This window comes from Cryptotermes secundus, unplaced genomic scaffold, assembly GCF_002891405.2.
Source record: "Cryptotermes secundus unplaced genomic scaffold, Csec_1.0 scaffold845, whole genome shotgun sequence".
NCBI classification, from domain to species: domain Eukaryota; kingdom Metazoa; phylum Arthropoda; class Insecta; order Blattodea; family Kalotermitidae; genus Cryptotermes; species Cryptotermes secundus.
Window position 1 is genome coordinate 30215 of NW_019739227.1, and position 23671 is coordinate 53885.

General features: G+C 38.9%; 1 long non-coding RNA gene across 1 annotated transcript; it reads right to left on the minus strand.

Annotated features, from left to right (window-relative positions):
• Positions 1 to 5234: 5234 nt before the first annotated feature.
• Positions 5235 to 16765, minus strand: LOC117282898. Its single transcript, XR_004513807.1, has 2 exons — positions 16724 to 16765; positions 5235 to 5329 (listed from the first exon to the last, which is right to left on the minus strand). It is a non-coding gene; the product is annotated as an uncharacterized LOC117282898 (long non-coding RNA).
• Between the last annotated feature and the right edge of the window lie 6906 nt (positions 16766 to 23671).

Consider the following 23671-nt stretch of genomic DNA (forward strand, 5'->3'; position numbering starts at 1 on the left):
TGGTTTAGATTTATTGTTGATGGTTTTAGATAGATCATTTATGTAGAGAAGAAAAAGTAAGGGACCTAAAATTGATCCTTGTGGAACACCGTGCTTTATAATTCCCCAGTTTGAAAATGCATTATGACTGGAGTTTTTATTATTTATTTCAACTCTTTGATACCTGTTTTTGAGGTATGATTTGATCCATTCATTAGCTTTGCCAGTTATTCCATAGAAATTTAATTTCGATAGTAAGATATCATGATTAACACAATCGAAAGCTTTTGCTAGATCACAGAAAATCCCTCCCACAATTAATCTGTCATTGAGAGCACTTAAAATATCGTTAGTTAGTTCATAGGTTGCTTTTTCTGTTGTTAGGTCTTTCCTAAATCCAAATTGCTCTTTGACTAATATGTTGTTAGAATTTAAGTGTTCAAGTAGTCTATTATACATAACTTTTTCAAAGACTTTTGAGAATGAAGTCAATATGGATATTGGTCTGTAATTAGAGATGCATTTTCTCTCTCCTTTTTTAAAAAGTGGTTTCATTATAGCGTATTTTAAGCGTTGAGGAAAAGTACCTGATGCCCTTTATGCCACAGGAAACACTGAAGATGGTTTACCATGCCTACTTTCATTCTATTATGAACTATAGATTAATATTCCGGGGAACTCTTCACACAGTGTAAAAATTTTTAAGATACAAAAGAATATAATTAGAATCATTACAGGATGTAGAAGTAGAGATTCATGTAGAGATTTATTTAAGAAATTAAAAATTCTACTCCTTCAATGACAATACATACTATCGCTTCTCTTATTGTTGTGTACAACAAAAATAAATTTGAATTAAATTTCAATATCCATAACATGAATACTAGACAAAAATATAACTTCCATCTACCTTCATCAAACTTATCACTATATCAAAAAACAGTCTACTTTCTGGCATAAAAGTGTACAATAGTCTCCCATAAAGTATCAAAAACTTGAGTAATGATACTAAACATTTCAAATCAGACCTAAGAAATATCTGCATGCTCATTCCTTCTACTCTGTAGACGAATACCTCAATGTAAATAGAGAATAATGTAGAATTAAGCTATATTAGTTTAAGATAAAATTACTTGAACCAGTAGGTATTATTTTGACTTGTTCCATATCCAGAGGTATTAACCTACTTAGGGTCTATGGAATGCAAATAAATTCAATTCAGTTCAATTCAATACATATGTGACACAGCCAAGCTTCCTCATCCAGTTCAACAATGAGCATAACAGACATGAAACAATTTATCCAGTTTAGTTTAGTATCCAGGAGGTGCTCTATTCGATTGTCTGGGGGGGGACTGGCTGTACCGACTGACCCTTTCCTGTTTATTCTTTAGTTGCTGCAGGGTAAAATGTCACAACTGTTTTGTTTCAAATCGTTCCAAGTTCACCACTTATCAAGCATTATTCCAACCAATGCTACATAGCCTAAAATACTTAGACCTTTGTAAAATAAACTCTAAATAACACATGCTCGCAAGAACACACACATTTGTAGGATACCTGTAGATTCTAAAGGTTTCTGGAATCGCTGGATTTTTGGACTTTGTCCATTGACCTGCTAGAAAGAGCTCTTTCTAATGGACCCAGCAGAGTAGTTGTGCCCCCACCCCCACCCCACCCTCAAGAGAGGACCGAAACAGACCCAGTTCCTGAAATGGTACATTCTCTTGATTCTTGAACGCCAGACAATGAATAGAATCCAAAAACCCAGCAAGTGATTCTTAGTGATATGCAATACCAATTTTAAATTCTGAATTTTGGTGAATGAAGCATAAGTCAGAAATATTTTTTTCTTCTTCTCCAGTAAAGGTACAGGCTTCTATGTCACGTTCAGAGTCTCTTTGTTATTCTGCCCATCTTCCTCTTTCATATTTCTTATTCCCCAAGGTCTGTACTGTTATTTTCTCTTCATCCATCTTTTCCGCATGGCTCTGCATGTCAGTCCCTCTGCTGCATCAGCTACACCAAGCGGCTGTTTCACTGTGCACAGCATGGGTTCACAATGTGACGTATAATGTATATACATTAAAACAGTTTCTGCAACTAGCGGGATGTGAGGTCTCTAAAATAACAATTTCCATTAATGAGATCTAACTCAGCTCCCTGGAGTTACTTATGTAGCAGTAATTAAACTGAAAACACATACTGCAAAAATACATTTCTTTGAAGAAGATAAGCTTTGCTACAGTCTGGTGGGAATACAGGGTTTTATAAACTGACTGGCTGCATGTGAGTCACTGTCCTCGTGTATATATACATAGCATAATGTACTATCCCAATGTATATAACAGGGGAACCCAGACTTACTGACCATCAGAGACACATTTAGGTTGCTTCAGCAGGATGGGGTCAACAACAAATTCCAGTTCCAGACAATCAATCTAGAATTTCTAATGCCAAATATTAACCAACTTCACACAGCTGCACATTTCCAGAGAAGCTACTGTTTGCTCAGTTACTCGGTGAATTACCAACATGTTATGGAATGCAAGGGTTCACTACCATTCACAGCCAGACACTGGCCCCTATCCTGAGCCAGATGATTTCACTCCATATTCCCTTCTTTAAGCATACAGAATACACAGCATCAGCCTACCTTCACATTTTTCTGAGGACAACTGCAACTTGCAAATCCATTCGTGCGCTGCCCACTACTTTATATGGCGAAGAGACACAAAATGGAACACATATTCCAGGACCATGCAGCAGGATCAGTTCTGGTGATGCAGTGACAGCCAACGTGTGGTGACACATGAGGAACAGAATGTATGGTACGTCTTATGCAAAATTAAGAAAGCATTCCTTGGCAAGAAAAGTGTCAGTAATCAGATCACTTGCTCAGGGTGACCAAGAATTAAATTCAGTTATGATACACTTCATTCAGGCAGTGAAAAAACAGGTATGGAGGGAGGGGCATAACTGCACTGAATTTAAGTACAATCAAAAGCTATTCCCTCTTGTGTCAGTCCACTACATGAAACCTCTGAATTCCAATTAATAATATTAATGACACTGCCTAATTTTCTTAAAGAATTATATAATTACACTGAAACTTACTTCACAATTTTCAGTTGACTCTATCCCTCTAAGGCAAAGGAGACCTAAAGCAAAAAGGAGTGCCTCAGTGCCAAACCACTTTCTCTTCTGATCTCATGACAGACTGCTCAGTTTCTCTGCTGATATTCACAATGAAAAGATGTAAGCAAGTCTTTCTTGATCCTTTCAATTAAATTCTCTATACTACTTTATTTCTCCACAAGCAGAATCGACCCACCTTCATTTAACATTCTTTTTATAAGTAATATACCAAGTGTCCCGCAAACAGATGTCTCGTTTGCAATGTACAATATAGCATAGTTTGTATTCATCTGACCAATCCATAACAGTTATCACAATATACTCAATCCAAGCAATATATAAATCTGAAACTAACTGATCAACGAATTTACCCACATGAAATGGCAGAACAGCACAGATAGCTCACAGCAAAAAACATATAATACTGCTGAATTATGTTTATAAGCTGTCGATCCATTTCAGTGATACATTCTACTAATCATTAGCTTCCAGTCCTGAATTAACATCATAAATGCAGGAGAATCTCATGACATGACATGTCATGTCTGCTTCCACTCAACAAGACAGGGCACTGCACAAATTCAGAAATCAGAAAAAAATGGAACGCATTTGCAAAGATGTTTTGTACCATGACTCTCAGTTCATTTCCCATCAGATAGAATGGTTAGTGACAATAATCAACTCCAATATATTTTAGCAGTCTATAAAACTGAACCATGCTACACACAGCAAAACTGTCTTATTTACAACATGAGAAACTGTGGCATGCTACAAGTCACTTACTGTTCCTGTAGTCTAAACCCATCTCTACTGCTCTATGATTTACTCCATACATCAATATGTATGCGCAGATGTGTCTTCAGATGAATCTGCTGACTGAATGACTTTTTACATACATCACAACAAAATGGCTTCTATCCACTATGTATACGCTGATGTGTCTTCAGTGTACTCTGCCAACTGAATGACTTTTTACATACATCACAACAAAACGGCTTCTCCCCACTATGTATGCGCTGATGTGTCTTCAGATGACTCTGCGTACGGAATGACTTTTTACATACATCACAACAAAACGGCTTCTCCCCACTATGTATGCGATGATGTGTCTTCAGATGAATCTGCTGACTGAATGACTTTTTACATACATCACAACAAAATGGCTTCTCCCCACTATGTATGCGCTGATGTGTCTTCAGATTACTATGAGTACTGAATGACTTTTTACATACATCACAACAAAATGGCTTCTCCCCACTATGTATACGCTGATGTGTCTTCAGTTGGATCTGCTGACTGAAGCACTTTTTACATACATCACAACAAAATGGCTTCTCTCCACTATGTATAGACCGATGTGTCTTCAGAGTACTTTTATTGCTGAAAGACTTTTTACATACATAACAACAAAATGGCTGCTTTCCACTATGTATACGCTGATGTGTCTTCAGTGTACTCTGCCAACTGAATGACTTTTTACATACATCACAACAAAACGGCTTCTCCCCACTATGTATGCGCTGATGTGTCTTCAGATGACTCTGCGTACGGAATGACTTTTTACATACATCACAACAAAACGGCTTCTCCCCACTATGTATGCGATGATGTGTCTTCAGATGAATCTGCTGACTGAATGACTTTTTACATACATCACAACAAAATGGCTTCTCCCCACTATGTATGCGCTGATGTGTCTTCAGATTACTCTGAGTACTGAATGACTTTTTACATACATCACAACAAAATGGCTGCTCCCCACTATGTATACGCTGATGTGTCTTCAGTTGGATCTGCTGACTGAAAGACTTTTTACATACATCACAACAAAACGGCTTCTCTCCACTATGTATAGACCGATGTGTCTTCAGAGCACTTTTATCGCTGAAAGAATTTTTACATACATAACAACAAAATGGCTGCTTCTCACTATGTATATGCTGACGTGTCTTCAGAGTACCCTGCCAACTGAATGACTTTTTACATACATCACAACAAAACAACTTCTCCCCACTATGTATGCGCTGATGTGTCTTCAGATGACTCTGCGTACTGAATGACTTTTTTCATACATCACAACAAAACGGCTGCTCCCCACTATGTATGTGCTGATGTGTCTTCTGATGACTCTGCCGACTGAATGATTCACCACACTCATCACAGGAATAGTGTCGATCCTCACCATGCATGGGTTGAAGTTCATTCAAATTACCCTGGAAAATGAGAGTAAATAACATGAAAAATCCTAATAGGAAGAGAAATAAGTTTGAAGCCCCAGTACAGTGAGATGTCAACACTTTGCGGACCGCGCACCCTTTAAATGTTTTTCGCTTTTAGCCATTCGTGCGTTAACAGGTTTTTAAAACACGATAAGTTGCAACACACTATACATCTCTCTGGCTCCACCTAGCTAGCACGTAGCTGCTTGCAGCTGCGTGATAAGGCTCTGGAATGTCTGCTGACCAATCAGTTACTAGACCTCACTGTAACTCTATGCCCCTGCAAAGGAAAATAAATGCCTTTATTCCTTCAAGCTTTACATAGCAAGCTGTTAGTCAGTAGTTCAATATGGATCAAAGACCAAAGTGGTTGACACCGAAGTGATTTCTTGGAGAACATGAAATATCTTACTTCTTCTCCAATGAGCTATCTGACGTCCCTTGTGAATCTGCTAGTGATAGCAACTCACAATCTGATAGTGAGTGTGGCAAGGGCAAACAAATAATTGTGATCACAGACAGTGAAAGTGAAAGTGACTGTAGCTCCGACAAATGTGCGGGTAGCAACATTACGGGGCCAGCCACATGGGGAAAAGTAGACAAAATGCCTGCTTTGGGACAGTTTACTGGAAATCCAGGGGTGAACCAAATTTCATTTGACCCAACGCAAGTGTCTGAAGTAGCGGAACTGTTTTTTGGAGATAGTTTGTTTGACATGCTATGTCATGAAAACAACAGATACTATCTCCAACACCGTGAACATTATGACAGAAGTTATAAGGCGTTGAAGTGGGTGGATGTCACTTCAGCAGAAATGAGAAAATTTTTTGCAATTATCTTTCTAATGGGCCATACAAGGAGGGATAATCTGAAAGAGTACTGGTCAACAGATCCATTTTTAGAAATTCAAATTTTCGGCAAACTAATGAGCCGTAAGAGATTTGAGCAAATCTGGTGGTGTTTCCATTTCAATGATAATGAACTGCAACCACAGTCAACAAGCAGGCTTTTCAAAATTCAGCCCTTATTGAACTTCTTCGTTCAGAAATTTCAGACAGTTCATAAGCCAAGCCAACAACTGTCTTTGGACGAATCTGTGATTCCTTGGAGGGGAAGGCTTCGTATGCGAAGATATAATCCTGGGAAACTTACAAAGTATGGCCTACTTGTTTGTGTAGTTACTGAAAGCACTTCAGGCTATATTGGAAATTTATAAATTTATTCTGGTGAAGGAAAGAAATTACAAGAAACTATTCTTTCTGTTTTGGAACCCTATCTTGATCAAAATTACCATGTAAATCAAGACAATTATTATAACTGTGGCAACTGCAGAACACCTATTTTCAAGAAAAGTACGTGTTTGTGGAACAATTAGGGTAAACAGAGGCCTTCCTCCAGATCTGAAAGAGGAATGTAAATCTCTGAAACGCGGTGAAACCACATTCAGGAGGAAGGGGGATATTCTTCTTCAGTCCTGGAAGGATACTCGTGTTGTGAATATGATTTCCACAATTCACAATTCGAGAATGGTTGATGTTCGAAGGAGACATGGATAGGTAAAGCAGCCTGTTTGTATTTCCGAGTATAATATGTTCATGAAGGGAGTTGATAGAGCCGATAAGTACTTGACCTATTATTCTCTTCCTCGGAAAACCATAAAGTGGACAAAGAAACTTGCCTTGTGGCTTATAAATTGTGCCATTTTCAATTCATTTTTGGTTTTCAAAAATCTAAACCCTCATTCAAAATTGAAATACAAGGCATTTCTGCTCAATGTGGCAAAAGCCTGGGCTACAGACCACACAGTGGTGGCAGACAGTCGCAGCCTTCTAGGCAATGCCGTGTTTGCGCAATTCACAAGAAAAGGAGTAGGACTGCTCACATTTGCAAGTTTTGTGTAATGCCACTTCACAGAGGGGAATGTTTCGAGAAATATCACATCCTCAAGCACTTCTAGAAGCATTGGTAAGTGTTCTCAAAAAAATTTAGTTCATAAAATTAATTAGGAGATTTTATATTAATTTTTAAAGTGAACACTGCACAAGTTAGGGTAGTCGGTATAAAAATGCCGATCCGCAGGGTGATTTAAATATTTAAATTGCCAGTCCACAAAGTGTTATATCAGTAGGCATGAGAGTGGTGACAGAGAGAGCACACCTCCCTTGTATGGTGTGTGCCTGAGTCCATGAGCATGATTGGAGGTTTCTGATTCAACAGAAGTTAAGCTGCACTGCCACTGTTTAACGAATTCCAAATTAAATAAAATTATGCAGACAGACATCTAATTATCCTTTAACATCCGAATGTTATATATATATATATATATACACACAGGGTGTTTCACGAATTTTGGGCATAACTGCAGGAGGTGATTTCCTAGGTCTTTGTGATCAAAAGAGTTCATATAAACATGTGTCCGAATTTGGTTGGTTACGGAGTTATGACAGTTTTTTTCATTCCCGTACATGCCCATGTGTGAACGCGTCTATCAACTGGCAGGTCGCTATTTTTGACCAGCTATAGACAGAGCGTTCTCGTTATCTCGACACTTGAGAGGTACCTACGGCGTGGTGGGTTGGTATGTGAGGCCACGGCTAGTGCGGCGGCTACTGGTGTTCAGAACAGTTCTTATCTTGGTGGGTCTGTTACATTCACGATGCCATTTACACTTTCATTTGAGGAGTATGCAGATATGATTTATATGTACGCGTTTTGTGACGGTAATTCAGTTCTTGCCGTAGCTGAATAAAAGCAATGGTTTCCGAATCGCACAGTACCGAACTGGAGAGTGTTTACTGGAGTTTACCAGGCATTGCGAGATACCGGTAGACTTCCCGGCATTCGTATTGCAGCCAAGCGTGGTGTTCATGAAGGCATTATTCATATGGTACACCGCAGTCCACGTATGAGTACACGAAGAATTTCCAGTCAGGTCTCCAAACTTAAGCCCACTGGATTATTGTGTGTGGGGATGGATGAAAGAACTGGTTTACAATGTGAAGGTGGCAACGCAAGATGCTTTGCTCGGTCACATTCTGGACGCTGCTGACCACATAAGAAACAGCCAGCTGAAGCTGCTACGTGCTACCTGCGCGGTTCACAACCGAGCGGCAGACTGTATTGCGGCTGGCGGTGGCATTTTCGAACATCAGCTTTAAGCACCAATCAATTCAAATTAAAGGTAATTTCACAAAGTTAACTTTACATTCATACTTTAACTGTATCATGTATTATGCTAGTTTATTATTTTGTTCTGTTTATTGTCAGTAATCGTTACCTTCTATTCTGAGTTTAAAACAGTCATAACTCCGTAACCGTCCAAAATCGCACACATGTTTATATGAACTTTTTTGATCACAAAGACCTAGGAAATCACCTCCTGCAGTTATGCCCTAAAGTCGTGAAACACCCTGTATAGTATGCAGCAAGCAGCACCCCAAGTTGGCTGAATGTTATATATAGTATATATGCGGCAGGACACATGCTCTCTTTGGGAGTATTGACAGTTTGACCTTGGGTTTGAAACCAAAACAAACCTATGTGAGGTCATGTCAGTGGTTCATTCCTTAGCTCTGAACAATGAAATCGTTTATCACGGTACTGGTTTCGATACTATTTACGTTAGATATGACTGTTTATGACCTGGTCAGCCAAATATAGCCCAGCTTTGTTTTGTGAACATTTCTGTTAGAGGCTCAGTAAACCCCAGGGCCTAGTGCGGCCGGAAAGATTAGGTCAAGATTAGGTCAACTGAAAAAATCCAATGACCTCATCGGGACTTGAACCCGCGACCTTCCGGCTTGTAGCATAGCCCCTCAACCAACTACGCTCCCGCGTGCCCCCGACAATATATATATTGTGACATGTTGCGCAATTGAGAACCCCCCCCCACCAGCAGTGACATGGCGGCTGAGTCAGCACTCCGTCATCCTCCCTTCGCACGGTGACGTAACAGCGTTGCTACGTAACAGGCATACACAGCCACTATATAAGAGAGTTGCGCTGCCTGTGAGTTAGTTGTAATGTGGCAGTCGCCGAGTTCAGTAGTAGTCGAGCGAGTGTGTGATCAACAGTTCTCAAGGCAGCAGCCTACGTGTGGAGTTGAAATATAGCTGTTGTCGGAGATAGTTAAAGTGTACCAGCGGCCGAAGACAGTTCTCCAGTCAGCCGTGAACGAGTAAAAGTGTGATAATCAGTGACAGTTTGTGATAACTGAGAATTAATTGGGAGTGTGTAATACAGTGACACTTGTATAGCTCCCGTACTGGGAAACGTGTAGTCTACTGACAATAGCGTGATTTGATTTGCGAATAGGGTTATAAATTGTGAAACCCCGCAATATTGTTATAATTAATTGTAGCCGAGATTTGTAGGTTGTTAAATAAACCAATGAACAATCTCTATGGCATCTTCAGTAACAAAACATGTTACAATATATACACTCAAGTGCCAAAAGTCATGGGATAGCAGTATGTCAATTTATTTTCAAGTGGCGCCACCATCCCTTGAAGGCTTGGGAGTGCCCAGAGCAGTATCAGTTGTGAGGTGTTCTCTCGTGAGTCAGGTTGAACACCGGTCAGTCTGCTCGTGGCAAGCTGATGTGAATTATCGAGTTTGAACGGGGCATGATAGTGGGTGCCAGGCGGATGGGACATTCCATTTCCGAAGTTGTGCGGTCATTTAACATTCCTCGATCCACAGTGTCACGTGTGTAACGAGAATACCTTATGGAAAGCATTTCCACCCACCGTGGACAGGGCAGTGACCGTCCACGGGTGCTTAATGATCGTGACCAGCAGCGTCTAGCTAGAATTGTCCATGGTAACAGACAAGCGACACTGACTGAAATTACATCCACATTCAATGCAGGAGGTACCACACATATCCAGCAGGTCAGTGCAGCGTTCTTTAGCTTCCATGGAATATGGGAGCAGAAGACCAACCAGAGTGCCTCTGTTAAAACCACAACACCAGACACAGCGCCTAACCTGGTCTTGTGACGTCGCTAATTGGACCCTGGAGGATTAGCAACATGTGGCGTGGTCCGATGAGTCATGGTGCCAGTTGTTTTATATGGATGGTAGGGTTCAGGTGTGGCACAGACCCCATGAGGCCATGGACCTAGTTGTCAACAAGGCACCGTGCAGGCTGGTGGTGATTCCATAATGGTGAGAGGTGTGTTCACATGGCATGAGTTGGGTCCGCTCATCCACCTAAATACATCATTGACCACTGACCACTATGTTACACTGCTTGGTGATCATTTGCAGCCCTTTATGGACTTCATGCACCCCCACAATGATGGGATATTCAAGCAGGACAATGCACTGTGTCATCAGGCTGGAGTTGTCCATAATTGGTTCAAGGAGCATTCTGGAGAGTTCTGATGAATGGTGTGGTCACCACATTTGCCCGACATGAACCCAACTGACCATTTATGGGACATGGTGGAGAGAGCCATTCGCACTCAAAATCCTGCACTGCCAAATACCAGGGAGCTGTGGGCGGCTATCCAGATGGCATGGCCTGGTGTTTAAAGGTTAAAGAAAATTATGCATTTGTAAGGCTGGACAGGCATCTAATTAATAGTGGACAGGGTACTAGAATGAAATAACAATAAAGCCTGAGCTAAAATAAGGATACTAAGAAAGGCTGCATACGGGCCGTCAAAACCCCCCTAAAAGTGACATATATTTATGTGTGTGTGTGTGTGTGTGTGTGTACAAAAGGACACAAAAAAGATGAATAGCATAGTGTCAGTTCAATAGACATATCCACCCTGATACCATGTGCAAATCCATATGAGTCATCTCCTAGGTTACCACGCAAGATTCCTTGACAACGTAAAGGTTTGGCTTTTGCCAGAAAATGGACACTACTTCTGGATGTGTGACATGATAATGGGCACACCACACTGTGTAGAAGCAGGAGTGCAAACGCCTTGCAACAGCCACATATGTACATAAAATGTATACAGAAGTATGCAGTCTACACAACAATATTCTATATTTAAAGCAAGTAGACACTATCGTATCAACATTTGGTTTTATTGATGCTATATGTTGTATATGGGTCATCATCAGGCATACAATGATACCAGACTCAGTTGATGAATTGCATTTAACAATTTGCAAGTAATTCTTCAACAAGGATCCTTACTGTGCACTTGAGTGTTTTTAAATGTATAAATTTAGCCTTTCAGTCAAAATTTTAAAATACTCAGACAGCAGAATTTAAAAATTATCAACTAAAGATTAAAACATAAAAATTAAAATTGTACTAAAATGGAAATGAAATATTTTGTGACATCTCTTTAAAACTTTGTGACCGCTATGTGTTGACGTGATTTTGTGGTAGCAGAAGCGAATATAGTGTGGGGAGCCTGTGTATCGGGATCTTCTCACATGAGTTAGGTCATGTGGACTTGACCTTACTATATCGTCTTGTGGAACTTATGCTTGTTATTCTGTATGTCACCCAACAGGGTGTTTATTCAGAGTGATCTGTAACAGTTTTTTAATTATTATAAGAAGCTTGTGAGTGTGTTGTTTTTAAACTCATTGTTAGCTTATTAAGTATATATACTTACATATATTTGATTTTCTTATGATGATATCTGTACGGGCTGCGCCCTGTGTTGATGTGGTCGCTATGCTGTAGCGGTTTGGTCTAGACTACTTGCTTGGGGGGTATCTGTATATATGGGTATGTTTGTGTAGAGTTGAGTGGTATGAGGTAGGTGGGAGGCTACTGTGAGTGGTTGAAGAGATGGGGTTATTTGGTGTGTGTTTTTACTAGAATGTCAAATATGGGATTAGGTAGTTCTGTAAACCTTCCTTCATTGTCTCATATATATAACATCTTTCTAATGAGTTGAGTTTGGGTCCTTCCTTCATCTATAATACTTTCATGGTCTGGTCCATTGTGCCAAATGTATATCCAGCTTCCAAAATGCATTAGGCGAATATAAATATAAATGCTATCAGGAGTAATGAACAACATTCTAAATTTCATTTCTGGAGTTGGTTTCTACAGTGGATCACTGAAGATGAGATTCATCTGGAACTGACATTCTTTTCTGATGAAATATGGGTTCACTTGCAGGGATACATAAATACAAAAAATTACTGCTACTGGAATTCATAGAATCCACATTTAACCCATGAAGTATGGCTCCATCCAGTGAAAGATGGAGTCTGGCCTGCTGTGAGGGCAAAGAGGATTGCTCTACCTGCGTTTTTTAATGGAAGAATTAATTGTTAAATATATGTACAGGTCATTCTCGGAAAATTATTTCGAGGGTTACAAAAGCAGAAAGATTCTATGGCTAGTTTCAGCAAGACTCAGCTACTGCCCACACTGCACATACAACTATGCAGGCCTTGTCTAGTATCTTCGGAGACAGAAATATCAGCACTGGTATTTGGCAGACACATTTACCTGACTTTTAATTCTTGGATATTTCTTCTGCGGTTGTTTGCAGGACAAAATTTAAAACAGTAAACCCTATAAAGAAGAACTAAAAAATATATTCATAGGGAAATAGCAAAATTTCTGGCACAATAGCTTTAAGGGCTAAGCAGAACCCCTTCTGCTGGTGCAAGTAATGTCTATATGTGGGGGGACAGCATCTTCAACACCTTCTGTGAGCTGTGAATTGTATACTTCATTCCAAACGTTACTGGCCATAGACATACTGATTCACTGGCAAAATTTGTATGCACTTTGCAGCCAGCAGTGCATCAGTTGTTGTGAACCAGCCGAGAAAAGTAAGAACCTCTGTCTATATGTAGATGTAGAAATTTTCTTTGATGTTCATTAACCCTCCGCAGACTGGCAATTTAAATATTTAAATCACCCTGGGTACAGGCATTTTTTTACCTACTACTGTAACTTGTGCAATGTTCACTTTAAAAATTAACCTTTAAGAGCCTAGCGACACCATATGGCGTCATGAAAATAAAGTCAAGGGGACGAATGACGCCATATGTCGTCGCGCAGTCCACGCGTGCGGCCGGCTTTTTAAAATATACTTTTTAGTTATAAATTCTTTTTCTACTTACATGATTTTTGGTCACCAGCTTTATAAGTTGTCTCTCTTCCCACCTGCGTCGTCTAACGGAAGTTGGCTTCGTGTCGAAATCTTGGAAACATCCGGAAATCCAGGGTCTGACGTCGCACTTCATGCACATTGTCTAGACGGTTCCTCGTTTCCCACGCGAAAAGCACACACGACACATTAATTGCGAAGTAGAGGAAGTCAGCCAGTGATGTAGTCTGGCCTCCTATTATCGAGATATCTCTGATAAAACGGCAGGGGTTCGACCCCTGGGCCATTGATGGCGAGGTGGACCCCTTCCAGCATGTTCCGCACAAGAGCGAGACGAAATTCTCTTTGTGACAACAGGATGTAACTGTTCAGATCCAGGAGATTGAAAAATAGTTTATTTGTCCATTTCCAGGTTCGACGACAGATGCTATAACTGTTTGCCACAGTTTGCCCACAGCTCCACCTGAATAATTATTCACACTCCTCTTGCCATGCTGGTATGGTGGTCCCCAGGTTGCCGACCAAGATGAATGGTCTTTGTCGAAATCCATTTCTGAATCACTTTCCTCAACGCCACTCTCAGAACTGTCGGTAAAACAATCTGATTCGGAGTCATTTATGAGTTGAAAAATGTCTGAATCTTACAAATGAAAGGACGCCATGGTGAGCTGAGAATATCACTGTTCTCGCTGCGAAACTTTGAAACGCTATGACACTGCTTGGCTGTGCTTGGCCTTGAGAGTTGTGATAAACTAACCGAGCCTGGTCAGTACAGAGAAATCGTTGTGTATAAACAATCAACGCCCTTATAAACGGCGATATACAGGCCCACATCTCTGCATACCAAAGAAGGTACGTGTATATGCTTCGAGACATGCGAGACTAAACATAATCGTCTTCATAACAATCCGCTGTGTTGCCTGTGTTGCCACATCTGCATAGAGCGTTCTTGCTTCCAAGAACTATATGAAATCTTGTAGGCTGACGACAAATTTGGGACTTTTATACTTGGAATCAGTCTAAGATTTTTTACACATTTTATAAAGTCTTAAATTACGATATCTGATTCTATATTCTTTCTAGAAAAAAACAGCCTTTATTTGGTTCGTTTATCACAAAAATTGTAGAAATCACAGCAGTTTTAGGAAATGATTACAGTTTTTATTGCTTTAATATTGCGGGTATTTAAATCAAATCCGTCCCGCTGCCGTTACCGGAATTTAAAGGGCCGTCACTTAAAGGCTAATATAAATTCTCCTAATTAATTTTATGAACTAAAAATTTTTGAGAACACTTACCAATGCTCCTAGAAGTGCTTGAGGGTGTGATGTTTCTTGAAACATTCCCCCTGTGAAGTGGCATTACACAAAACTTGCAAATGTAGAGTCATACTCCTTTTCTCGTGAACTGTGCAAACACGGCATTACCTAGAAGGATGCTTCTCCTTGAAATGTTCACTCTTCACAATTTTTGCGAGGCTAAGTTTCCGCATATCACCCGAGAGTCGCCCAGGGAGGTCAAAATGAGGCCTGCATGGGGTGGGATTAGACAGGCCCGGTCACACTAAGACTGTGTCTGCCGCTGGTTCTGCCACCACCGTGAGGTCTGTAGCCCAAGCTTTTGCCACATTCAGCAGAAATGCCTTGTATTTCAATTTTGAATGAGGGTTTAGATTTTTGAAAACCAAAAATGAATTGAAAATGGCACAATTTATAAGCCACAAGGAAACTTTCTTTGTCCACTTTACTGTTTTCTGAGGAAGAAAATAATAGGCCAAGTACTCATCGGCTCTATCAACCCCCTTCACGAACATATTATACTCGGAAATACAAACAGGCTTCTTTCCCTGTCCATATCTCCTTTGAACATCAACCATGCTCAAATTGTAAATTGTGGAAATCATATTCACAACATGAGTATCCTTCCAGGACTGAAGAAGAATATCCCCCCTTCCTCCTGAATGTGGTTTTACCACATTTCAGGGATTTACATTCCTCTTTCAGATCTGGAGGATCCTAATTGTTCCATGAACATGTACTTTTCTTGAAAGTAGGTGTTCTGCAGTTGCCACAATGTTATAATAACTGTCTTGATAGACATGGTAATTTTGATCAAGATAGGGTTCCAAAATGGAAAGAATAGTTTCTTGTAATTTCTTTCCTTCACCACAATAAAATTGTAAATTTCCAATATAGCCTGAAGTGCTTTCAGTAACTACATGAACAAGTAGGCTATAAATCTCAAATCTCAAATCTTACAAGTAGGCTATATATACTTTGTAAGTTTCCCAGGATTATATGTTCGCATATTGCACTACTCACTGACAGCTTGCTAGGTACAGCTTGAAGAAATAAAGGCATTTATTTTACTTTGCAGGTGCATACAGTTACAGCGAGGTCATGTAACTGATTAGTCAGCAAATATTCCAGAGGGTTATCATGCAGCTGCAGGCAGCTACGTGCAAGCTGGGTGGCACCAGAGCTATGTTTAGTGTGTTCCAACTTATCGTGTTCTAGAAACATATTAATAAGCAACCGCTCCACCACGTTTAAGAGCGAAAAACGTATTAATGTGTGTGTAGTCCGCAAAGTGTTGATAGCTTTATTTGTGTGTTTAATTATATCCATTTTAGAATCCATTTCACCACCATTGTGTCTATATTTTAGGATGTGTTGCCAATGCCAATTCTTCAATATTGCTTTCTACACCTTTTACACATTCTCTTATCTAATATTTAAGTCATCTTCCTGTCTGACAGAAAATAGCAAAAAAACCCTGTCATGACAACCAATCACCGGGCAGTAGGTATAGAGGCAACTCCAACAGTGTCAGGTATATTAAATTCACTTAAAACAAAAGAGCAACAGACAACACGTGTCTATAATCTGTCACACATTGTCACAAATCTTTAGAGAATCATTAGTTATCCTATAACAAATCCTCAACACAATGACACCTCTATGTTATTACACGGATACAGACTGCATGAGAGACAGAAAACAAATGATAAACTTCAGCATTTGTAGATCCTGGAAACCTTATGATGTAGTATCAAAGCACTGCTTAGTGGATTGGACAGACATGGAAAATGTGAAGGATTGTTCCTGCTATGGAATTTACCGCAAACATTCAGCTTACACAATATCTATTTTCATCTAAAATATTAGATCTGTTTAGGGAGTGGTACATCACACGCAACATTCGAGGTACTACAGCCGGGGGGGGGACTTTCAAAGTCTAAGTAAACAGCACAGTGGAGTTGTTTCATGTTCACAGACAAGACAAGCGGCATTTCTGCACATTTGTGTCATCTGCATAACAGTGCACATACAGCTCACCTCAGGTTCAGCCTTTATTTCTGGAAATGTTATTGCGACAGGATCCTCTTCCTCTTCTGCATCTGAGACTGCCTCAGCTTTTACATTCATGGCCTGATTTGCATCATGAGGTGTTGGGTATGTCTCACCATATGGACCCACTAAAGTGTTCTCCGAATTTGTAGTTCTGTAAAAACCATTACATCCTTCTCAGAAATGGACACACAACAACACACATGAAACAGCGTATGCTCTCCTTGCTATGGCTGTTTCTCATTCCATTTAACTCATAAGATCTGTTTTGTACAGATGCTCTTCTCTACAGCTATCATGATCTGTAACTGCACCACTGAAATCCTTCCCCTTCCCCTCTTTTTATTTCAGCAGCTGATAGAGTAGATAAAAAGAATTATGAAACAAAGGTTTAAGACACACTGTCAGAACAAGGAGTAGGCAATGAGCAGATAGACCAAACTTGCATGGACAAGGGCATCTGCTAGTCCTTGCATCCAAACTGTAATGTGGGTTGTTTACGTTTGCGTGTGTGAGGATGGTAGTTCACACGCGAACTCAGGATGTTAGAAGTTTGTCGCTAAGTCGAAAGACTTAGAAGGTAACGTTGTTTTGTTGCCACCACTTAGTGTTACTGCACTAAGACAGGTACGGTGTTGTTGTACTACTCCAACAGGTGAGATGCACTGGCCAGGTGCGATGTTGAACTCTGCCTGCCGAAGTCGTTGAGCGTTTGAGGACCGAAGCGTTGGGCGTGTGGATAAGCGAAATCTCCTTGAAGATTCGAATGTGTGAAATAAGGTAGACGACACGAACTTGTGAGGTGGAACCAAACACTTTACTTGTTCAAGACATGAAATAAGTATAATACAGGAATCAAACCCCTGACTTTACGAGAGCAGTGTGCTCTCACGCGCACAGTGCGTGCGGCACTAGATTAATAGTTTTTACATCCTCGATTAGTTACAAAGCCAGCCCTTATATAGTACTGTCTTCGGGCGTGGCAAAATCATGTGACTTCATAGCGTCCATCTCCTTATAAGGAGAGCTTCAGGCCTGAATGGCCCCTGGATATTGCAGCCTTTTCTCAGAACTATAACGTCATCCTCAGTGCCATGTGCAGTCGAGATGACTTCATTTTCAAGTTGCGAAATATCTGTTTATATTAGGCTTAATTTCAGTTCTATACTCTGTGTCTAGGGTAGCTCACACTATCATATGCCAAATTAATGTGAGAAAACATCATTAAAACTGATAAAATACAGCATGTGGTGACGTCACATAACATACCAGCGTTACCACATTACACCTCCCCTCCTCTGAAAAGTTTTTGCCTCATAGGTGAAAACTTTAGCGAAACATTCTTCTATTCTTTGTTCGCCTCAAAACTTTATCTATCTCATTTTCTGATTTTGAAATTTCACCTGTCCTCCCTTTCAACTCCTTAAGTTCAACAATAACATTATCTCCTTCAGGTAAGGACTTCACTGAACCTACTGGAGAGGTATTTGTTTTCTTGTATTCAACCCTAGAACCATTATAGTTATGAATATTAATACAACATCTCTCTTTTGTCTGTTGCCAACAATCTTTGGGGCTCCACTTGTCCCAAAACCAAAAGAAACAATTTCTGCAACATTTACAACAACAACAGCTGCAACAAATACACAAAATAATTACACAAATTATAGCTACTGCTGTTCCCCAAGATGTCGTAATCATATAAAATTTCTCATTTTGTTTAGTTTCTTGTTCTCTAATTAATTGTTGTACTTCTTCAGTTTTCCTACTTATAATCCTCAAATCGTCTACTGAAGACATAACATTTACTAGTGGGATGTGCAAAGGTAATTCTTCAAAGTTCACATCTTTCACTCCCTCAAAACAACAATCAAAATCAATAGGAGCTGAAGGCACATAATCATTTGTCAAATTAACATAAAAGGTTGAAATAGCATACAAAGTCACATAAGAGGAATATCCTTTACATTCTGGCTTTAACGTTAATTTACCTTCCCCCTTTAATTTCAAAGTACTTGTCCCTTGTGGACACAACACAGTAAATGTTTCCATTTCAGGAGCAATAAACAACCATTGATTACTCTTATATAATGGAATCCAAAAAGTTTTCTTCAATTTGAAAAAGTTGTACTCACAAGTGTCAGGAGTCTTGATTGTAGACGGATGTAACAAAGTTGCTTCACAATCTAATCCAGGAGTATACGTGTAAATAGGTATTTCTCCTTTACATACAAACATAATTTCATTAATCTGAAAACATCCTGTCAATTCATTTATACTCATTTTTCCATAGTGTTGTCTTAATGAATCAGTAAAAATCAATTCTTTATTACAATTGGTAAAGTTATACGTTGATTCCTCCTTTCTGATACTTTGTTCAGGTATCATACTGTCGTAACAAGTTTTACACAAATACAATAAACATTTCTTATGCAAATGGGTAGTAGGGGTTATGATCCTGTGTAGTTCGGAAAAAGGGAAAGTAGGATAATCCAGTCCATTCGGCAATTTCTGTGTTTCCAATAACTTTTTAATTTTCTCGGCAGTAACTAATTGTGGTTGGAGAGAACCTTGCTCGGCATGTACAAAAGCATCTATCAATATTTCAAAAGAATGTTGACTTTCATCAATTCCCCTCTGTACTATCTTTGACTGTTCATTAATTAAATTCACATTATGAACTTCCTCCTCTATTTCACTGAATTTATGTGTACTATAATTAAGCAACTTGGTTAAACCTTCCTTCAAAATTTTCTCATTTTGATCAATTTTCTGTAACGTCGTATTAACTGAAGTAATGGTGGCTTTTATAACTGTCATCTGTTCATTGGATAAATGCAAAAACTCTTTCTGTTCCCTTTCTAACTCTGTAATATGCTTGTTGTAATTCTTTGCATCTGACTGAGTTAAAGTTCCAAATAAAATCTTGGATATTTCGCCCACAAAATTTAAAACAACTCTTTTGAGTCTATGATTCGGAATCTCATCACTTTTTGTCCAATACTCGGCTATCAAATCTTTCAAACTATCAATGTATTTAGTCTTTGACTTCATATACTGCCCAAACGTGGCGCAATCTGTATAATGATACCAGTTTTTGTCTTTGATTTTTTGACAAAAATCTGTAACTCTTTTCTGATGAAGTTTAGTTTGTTTCCATAATTCACGCGTTGGTTCTAAATCAATATATGTGATGACCTTCCATCTCATAGGATAAAATCGAATAGTTCCTATCATCAAAGTATATGCCTGTCCTTGAATCTATGTCATCAACCTTCTGACCTTGACCTTGAAGCAGTGTCCACCATACGCAGACTGTGATTACAAAAATCCCTCTATACAGCTGCATTTTCTGAAATTGAAGAGAAGTATGGTTTTAACCTATTAATGTGTACCTCTTGATGCTTTCTTTTGCCTACTTCTTGTATGACAGCATTAGAACCTTTTATATCTTTAATCTCATACGGACCTCTCCACAATGGGTCCAACTTTTGCCTATTCTCTATCCTCAAGAGAACTAAATCATTTACTTTGAAATCATACTCATTTGATTTCACTCTTTGTCTCTGTGCTTCTTTAAATTCAATTAATCTCTCTCTAGCAATTTGCTGACAGTTCTGCATTTTATACTTTATCTCTAACACAACATCATCAAAATTATAAAGTGGTTGGGGTTGTCGTTGTAATCTTCCTGGTATATTTGCATTTCTCCCAAAAAGTACCTCATAAGGCGTATATCTCGTAACTGAATGTGGTGTCGTATTATACGTAAAACATGCAAAGGGTAACCACTCGTCCCAATTATTTAATCTTTTATCACAAAAACATCTCAAATAATTTACAAGTGTCTTGTGTGTTCTTTCCAAAGCTCCGTTGCTTTCTGGATGGTATGCGGTTGTACAAATTTTCTCAATCTTAAATAATTTGCAAACGCGTTTAAAAACATCACTCATAAAATTCGATCCTTGATCTGTCACAACTTCTGTAGGAATTCCATAAAGCAATATAATATTTTTCACAAAAACATTTGCAACCTCCTCAGCTGTCTGAGTTTGCAATGCTATGGCAATAAAGTATTTACTTAAATTGTCCTGACATGTCAAAATATATTTCATTCCGTTTTCGAATAATGGCAATGGTCCAACAATATCTAAATAAATTTTATCCCATGGAGCATTCTTTGTATCTGTAACTACCAAAAGTAACTTTACATTCGGACGGGTTTCTTTATTTAATTGACAAGTTTTACAATTCCTTATACATTAAATTACATCTTGTTCTAAACTTGGCCAGGAAATGTATAATTTAATTCGTTCAATAGTTTTCCGTATAGCTTGATGACCTCCAATTAGACAATTATGCATCTCAGCAATAATTTTCTGTTTTCTTTCTTCTGTAATTTCTTCCAAGTTAACATTTAAACACTGAACAGGGTAACGACTCAAACGATCGGCATTACAATTTCTTTGTCCAGCCCTGTATTCAATTTGGTAATCAAATTCCTCTAATAATAATTTCCATCTCATTAACCTTAAACTCGGGTCCTTGACATTAAAAATCCAAGTTAAACCCTTATGATCAGTAACTATTTGAAATTGTCGTCCCAACAAATATGGTCTAAAATGTTTACATGCCCAAACAATGGCTAATAATTCTTTTTCCACTGTCGCATATTTGAATTCAGCATCATTTAAAGTTCTACTGGCATATGCAATTGGTTTATCTTGTCCCAATTTTCCTTGACTTAAAATGGCTCCTATAGCATAACCGCTAGCATCTGCTGTCAAAATAAATGGTTTATTAAAATCTGGATATTGTACGAGTAACAAAGGAGTATTAGTCAATTTAAATTTCAATAAATCAAAACTGACCGTTCTCTTTCTGTCCACTTCCATTCATTTCCTTTCTTTAATAATTCTATTAATGGTTTAGCAATTGCGCTAAAATCAGCTATAAATTTGCGATAGTATCCTGCAAGACCTAAAAATGATTTAATGTCCTTCTGTGTTCGTGGTATGGGAAACTCCACTACTGCTTTGACCTTGGAATCATCTGGTCTAACACCTGCTAAAGTTACAACATGACCTAAATAGTTTAATTCTTCTTTTAAAAATTCACACTTGTCTGGTTCAATTTTTTTTTCGAAACTTTTCAAAAACAGCCCTTAACTTGAAATTATTTTCCTTTAACGTTTCTGTTACAATTAGAACATCGTCCGTGTAAACTAAACATTTTTCCCCAATTAATTCTGATAAAACATTGTTCATCATGCGCTGAAAGGTACTTGGCGCTGATTTCAAACCGAATGGCATTCTTTTAAATTCAAAATGACCATTTGCTGTACTGAAGGCAGTCTTGCACCTGTCTTCGTCAGCGATCGGCACCTGTAAGTATCCATTTGCACAATCTAAAGCAGTGAAATACCTTGCTCTTCCCAGCCTATCTAGTATTTCTTAAATATTAGGCAGTGGGTAACAATCTCCTACAGTCAATTCGTTTAATTTTCGAAAATCTACACAAATTCTCCATTTTACCCGACACGTCTACTTTTTTTGAATGACTAGTAACGAAAATTCCATCCACTACTACTCGGTGTAATTATATCGTCCTCTAACATTTAATTCACTTGCCTTTTAATTTCTTGTTGCTGTGCTTCCGGTAACCTGTAATTTTTCAAGGTTATAGCTCGACCTTTTGGAATGGTGGGTGTTGGAATCGTATGTTCTGCCGCTGACGTGGCTGTTAATGAATCACCTGGTAATTTAAATATGTCTACATACTCTTCACAAATTTTTCTAATATCACTTGCTCCCTCTGCTATGTGATCTAATCTTAAGTTTTCACGTAATAATTGTAATCGCCTTATGCTTTTCGTCTTATTTTCAAAATCTTGTTTGTGCATCATCGTTAGTGGTTTTTCTAATCTCGAATCTGTTGTTACACATATTGGCTTCTCTGTCAATTTAACCATCAAACATGGAAATTCAAAATTCTAACAGTTGACTAGACTAGCTGCACAAGTTAAACCTGGTTGAAGAACTTGATGTTCAATAAAACGAACTCCTTTCTCTTGTGTTTTACACATCACTACCTGTTCATTATATGGAAGTATTACAACGGGTGGTTTCTTTTGAAAAGCATAACCCTCATTTTCCAACCAATCTTGCCCAAGAATTATGTCTAAATTTCCTGGTAAACTGTCAACAACATAGCACATTTGACTTAAAGGTTCTAATGTGTTCAAAATATTTAATTGTACTTGGCCCTTTACGTCGATTTGTTTTCCTGTTATTCCACATATTTTAAGTTCTCTCCCTGTTTCTTTATTAAATCTTTTCAAAGAAGATTCTTTCACCAATGATATCTGTGAACCTGTATCCAGAAGAGCGACCCCCAACTCTCCTGTTAATTGCCTACTAACTACATATACCTCGTAGTGTCCCAAGGAATCATCCCCTATAGATTCCTCCAAGTCGTTTCTTGCGACTTTTACACAATCATTTTCCATGATCCGATCATCTATGTGATCCGGGCATTCAACCCTCAATAACCGATCATCCCTGTGATCCTTAAAACATGGTCCTTTGACCCTCAAACGTGGTTCTTCGACCACACATGATTCCGTCGAATCCTTGAACACAAGGGCGTCCCCAAGGTTCGAGCACCCGCAGTTTATACCCTCAAGACGATCGCATTTTATACCCTCGTGAAGATCGCATTTTATACCCTCGAGAGGATCACCCTGTGATCCCATTTTATACCCTCGAGACGACCCCCGAGACGACCGCTGTTTATACCCTTGAGACGAGTGCCTCCTAAAATAATTATCTCCGATAACCGCTTTTATACCCTCGAGAGGATCATCTCTGTGATCCCGGTTTTTTATACCCTCGAGACGATTATCAACCATGATCGCTCTAACTCCCTCGAGAAGAT